The sequence below is a fragment of the Pinus tabuliformis genome, chromosome 5_1, assembly GCF_031772625.1.
Source record: "Pinus tabuliformis cultivar Carrire ecotype Pingquan chromosome 5_1, CPIR1, whole genome shotgun sequence".
NCBI lineage: Eukaryota > Viridiplantae > Streptophyta > Pinopsida > Pinales > Pinaceae > Pinus > Pinus tabuliformis.
In genome coordinates, this window is record NC_142305.1 from 130,576,973 (window position 1) to 130,582,836 (window position 5,864).

The window sequence follows — 5,864 nt, forward strand, 5'->3', positions numbered from 1 at the left end:
ATTATTATTAGATTTAGTGTGCCCCAAACTATTATCACTGATCATAGATATAATTTTCAAAATTATATGATGACCAAATTATCTTCAAAATTGGGTTTATGACAAAAAAAAAAAAAAAAAAAAACTCAACATCTTACTATCCATAGCCCAATGGCCAAGACCAAGTAATAAAACAAAAATTGACAACAATACTTTAATGGATGATAAGGATTCACAAAACAAACTTAGCACTTGATGCTTTTATTGGAATTATGGGAAAATTGAACCTATGATAAAACAACCATCACTTTTACAACTTTCGAGCTACTATATTAGAAGTTGTTTTAACTATTGAATTCAAGATCCGACATTTAGCCATCAAACTACTCCCTACTACTTCCATCGTGGTAGAACGTCATTTGTATTTAGCACATTTAGATGAAACTCACCTTGATGTCGCTTTGGATGATGAGGCTAACCAGTAGTGTGTTAAATCTGTGATAAAAGTGTTAAACCTCAAGTCTTTGCTGAAGGTGAATCGGTACTTTTGTATGATCAAGAAAACTATAAGTTAGGAGTTAGAAAGTTCAATCCCATGTGGCATGGCCCTTATATCATAAAACGAGTAATTAGAAAAAGGTTCCTACAAGCTAGCCAATTAGGATGGAATTACTTCAAGAGAGCCCATAAATGGGCTTCATTTTAAAAGGCATTATGGTTAGAATATTTCTAAGTAAGTACTTTCTATATTGTTGTACCATATTTTTTATTTGTTGATTTTTTCTTTTTGCACTACTTACCTTGCATTAAGCTTGGTTTATAGATGTCAATACTCCTTTTACCTTACATTAGATTTTCTTATGGTGTCAGCCATGGTACTTAGACCTTTACGTCTATCGCAAGGGAAATCTATATTCCTACTTATGTATTGGTGAGTTTACATGGTATATATCTTGGTCGTACAAATAACAATATCACTAAGTATAACACAGTCATTGAAATATTATCCAATAACATTTCTATTGATATTTTTATTTTAATTGTTTGACTTGATTCTTAACTCATAGTGCTATAATTAAGAAACAATTATTCCATCTGAAGTCCTATTCTTTTAGAACTATATTTAAGTGTTCGTTTCTTAGAACAAGAATTTGACTATCTAGAATATCAACACATTCCAAGAAATATTAATGCATTAACAGACACTTTAGCCAATAATGTATTAGATAGACATTTTGAAATTCATAAATTCCAAACATTAACACATCCCATAAAACAGTAGCCAAAATAAAATATAGTTTTCATTAATAGTTTTTCAAAAAGGATTTTACAAAATGTGTTGAGACAATACAAGACCCATCACCTATATATATATATCGCTATATGCCTATAAAACAAAAGTATAGATGAGCTATGTATAATCATCCCTAGGCCCGTGATGGTCATGGTAGAAAACTACTACCCAAGCCACTCGCCAAAGCAAACGAATCATCTGCCGTGATACTCCAATTGTATGATGGTTATATCACTGAGACGCATTATCTATGTATGTATCTATTATGCCTTGAGTAAGACCCTCAAGTTTTTGGTCCATCTCTTGGAGCTCCTCTACTGCTTCACGATCATAATCACCCAATCTAACTTGTTGACTCCACCTGTGGATTGGTGACATCCCAGTTGGTTATTTTTTCAAAATGGTATTAGTATTAACACAACAAAAATAATTAAAACAACAAAAATAAATAAACAAAATATTATAAAAGTCCTTTTTACTTGATGCATCCCACTGGAATCACTTTTGAAGAGCTAAATCTCGATCTCCTCAGAAATTCATGTATGCACATGGATAATCCTCTATCATGATTAAATGGCTTTGCAACGATCTGAAAAATGTGGGAATAAATCAGGATTGATGACCATATATATCGTGTGTGATCAACTCAATCCATCTCATCATGTGAGGTACTCTAGGTGCAATATCATCCACCTCTATCCCTTGTGGAGGCACCAAGGTCACCCTTTCCAAGAAAAAGGACACCAAAATGGACCCATATCTGAATTTCTTCATTCAACTTGTCTTATCCAATTGATCTTTCATGTTTATTTCTAACCCTTCACACTAGCTGAAAACATAGGCTCCATGCACTCCAATGCATATTGCATTTGTGCTTTGGTAGCCAAATGGAGAACTGTGTTTCCTCCTATGTGGGTTATAGTGAATAAAATAGTTCTTAGTGGAATTACTTAACTTTTAGAGAAAGGGGATCCATTTATTAGGGATGATATCGCACATAAAGCATTTGATGCTTTGAAGAATGTGTTAATTCACACACCATTGTTACTTCCCCCAAATTACCATCAAGATTACTTTTTATACTTAGTTGCTTCATATGGTACCATTGCCATGGTGCTTGTCCAAGAGGACGATTCACATGGTAAACATGTGATTTACCTTCTTGGTAGGAATATCACCTCCTCTAAAATTAAATATTCACATGTTGAGAAATTGGCATTTGAAGTTTTACAAGTTGTCCAACACTTTCATCACTATATTCTTCTACACAAAACTATTGTTATTTGGGATTGCAACACCATGCAACACATTCTTACTTGACAAGTGCTAGGGGGGAATACTCCAAATGTAGTGTTATTCTACAATATTTTGATTTGGAATTCATTAAAGCCAAATCTAAGAAATCATTGCTATGTGCCGAATTGATTTCTAACCTTCCCAACACTGAAATAAAAATTGTGGCAGAAGATTTGATCCCTAATGAATCTCTTTTTTTAATCAATTTCTCTAATCTCTAGTATGGAGATATCATTATCTATCTCCAAACCCAAAACTTTTTCCCAGACTTATCACGTGTTGAATTTCATTGAATTTGATACCTAGCTCAACAATACATTATTTTAAGCTATATCCTTTATCGTCATGGTGTCCTCAAGATGAACCACATTAGTTGGTTCGAAACATCACCAAATCCTAACGATGTGGTTAATCCAAAAGACTTATATCTACATTATGGATCACAAAAGTCTTAGATCTAACATTTAACCATGTTGGAGCATGTGGTGGTCATATGTCTGGGTATGCCACTGCCCAAAAAAAATTGTGTGCTAGATATTTTTGTTCATTTCTCTTTAAACATTACATTATCACAGTCCAAAAACGCCATTCCTATCAAATATATAGCCATAAAATTCACGCACCTCATGCTCCACTTTACCTTGTCATTACCATTATCCCTTTTGCTAAATGGGGCATTGAATTCATGACATGTAACCATGAATTGACTATGGGGCATGGGTACATTATCATTGTCTGATCCATGTGGATATTGGAGGCCACCCACCTATTCCACTTGGACCCTCACCATTGTTTCTTTCAGTTTTTTAGTTTCCTTAATTGTAGCACAGTTTACTATTTTTCACAGTTTTTCGGGTCTTGAACTTCTGGAGCCATTTTGAGGCCCTAAACAACGTTTTTTTGGAAAAATTGCTTGTTGATTACTAAAGAAATCATGTCGGTTGTTGTATTCTCTGAAGAGATATTTCCAACAAGGTATCATATGCGTCAAACGGAGATAATATGACCAAGTTACGACTCTAGGAAGTTGGTTGTCCAACTAACCCCAACGGGGCCCATAAACTCTTGGTGTTACATATCCTCGAGTTAGGGCTTTGGTTCTTTAGGGTTTTTTCTTATTGTTCAATAATAAAAATGCCCTTGAGCCTCATTTTAACTCAGTTCAGAGGCATGTAGCCGCCACATCTCTTCTCAAGATAAGCTACCATCGCCTGAGCTATCTTATTTCCATTCTCTTTGTAAGCATAGTTCAGTATTTTTCTATTAATGAAATGAAGAGTTTTTCTGTTGCATCTCTGTGTTTATGATTATATCTATAATTTGTTGCATTCATGTTTAAGTTCGGATCAGTGGTATCAGAGCGGTCTTCTCTTTCTCTGTTTTTCTTTGCATGTCCCCAACGAGGTCAGGGTATGAGTTAGGGCTCAATCTGGTTGAACCATTGCAGGGTCAACTTCACAAAACCCGATGACCTCCCATGATGGAAGAAAATAAAGGTGAGGGGGAAAGAAATCCTTTCAAAATGTTTCTCAAGGAAGCCCTCAAGCAACAGAGGGACGTGATAATGGATAACTTTGCCCAGATCTTTCGACGGCTACCCACAGGTGATGCATCTTCATCCAGCATCCACTCTGGAGGCACCACTCCTTTTAAGGTACAAGTTAACTTCGATATTCCCATATTTGAAGGCCTGATAGATGCATACGCCATAGATAAATGGTTAAATCTTTTGAAAGGATATTTTTCTATTCATGACTTTTCCAATTGGGAAAAGATTACTTTTGCACTTCTCAAACCCGCCCCACACGTCAAGGACTGGTGGGAAATCTACTGTGAAAAAAAGGACGAGAGTGAGCCCTCATTGTTTTCAGCCGCACCCACTTGGAATTCTTTCCGAGATGCCATCAAGGTACAGTATTACCCTATCAGGAGCTATGAAGATAAATACATAAAGTGGACCACGCTACGGCAGGGAAGGGACCAATATGTGCCAGAGTTCACAAATACTTTCCATACCCTTCACACGAAGTTGGGTATCAAGGATACTAAGCAGCATTTGGTGCTCAAGTATCGCAGCTGTCTACACAAGTACATCTAGGACGATATGGATTTCATGGACATCTCCTTGCTCGGCATGCCTATCAATATGCTATAAATATTGAGAAAAAGTTTAAACAGAAAAAGCGGGACTTTGGATATGTGAATCCAAAGCAAGGGAAAGACGCCCCCAAACTACAGAAAAAAGGACTAAGCCAAGTTGGGGCTACCCGGACAACCCACCGAAGCCGCAAGCAAATAAAAACACCACGAAGATGAAGAAGGACATGGGAAAATGGTGTGAGTTACATAAGAGCTCCACTTACAATACAAGTGAGTGTCGGGCCATGCAGTCACTATTGGTCGAGCCGAAGACTTCCAAATTATATGTAGGTTCTGACTCTGAATCAGAAACTAATAAGGGAACTGAAAAAGGGAAGCAAATCATTGATGTGGAGCCCAGTGCCACCGTGGCGACCAAAAAGATTCAAAAATTTGAGCCCGAAGTAGCTGCCTTTGCTAAAACTGTATACCACTCCAAGATCATTAATAGATCAAATTTTAATCTTCGAAGAGCTCAAAGAGTCTCAATATATCAAGGATCCCCTTGCTCAAACTGTATACCACTCCAATATCCGACTACTGCACCGAACTCTGAAACAGCTCTTCCACTCACATACGTGGGTGAAGGGTTCTCCGTTGCAGTTCATTGTGGACATCAGGAGCCAAAAGAACCTCATTTCAGCAGAGGTCGTGAAGCAGCTGGGCCTAAAGACTATAGCACATCCACAGTCATACACAATCGGGTGGCTTCACCAAGGACGCGATCTTCGTGTCAACGAGCAGTGTCACTTTCCCTACAGCATCAAGCCCTTCACAAATGAGGTGTTGTGTGACGTTTCTCCCCTTGAAGTTTCAGATGTATTGTTAGGACAACCATACTTGTGGAAGCGACATGTTGTATATGATTCTAGACCTCGTTCTATGATTACTACTTTGGCTAATAAGTTGTACAGGATACTGGAGGTAGCCCCACCTACTGCCATCTCTTTGATCACTGCAAAGCAATGCAGTAAGACCATTTCCCAAACCAAGAAATTTGTTTTTCTTATCATTCTCCCCGAAGGCAAGAAGAAGGTTATGGTCATGGCTTCTAGGCAGGGATCCTCTACACAGCAGCAGCAGATGGATAAGGTCGTGGAGGAGTACAGGGATATTTTTTCCTCACCCACAGGGTACCTTTACACTGTTAGATGCC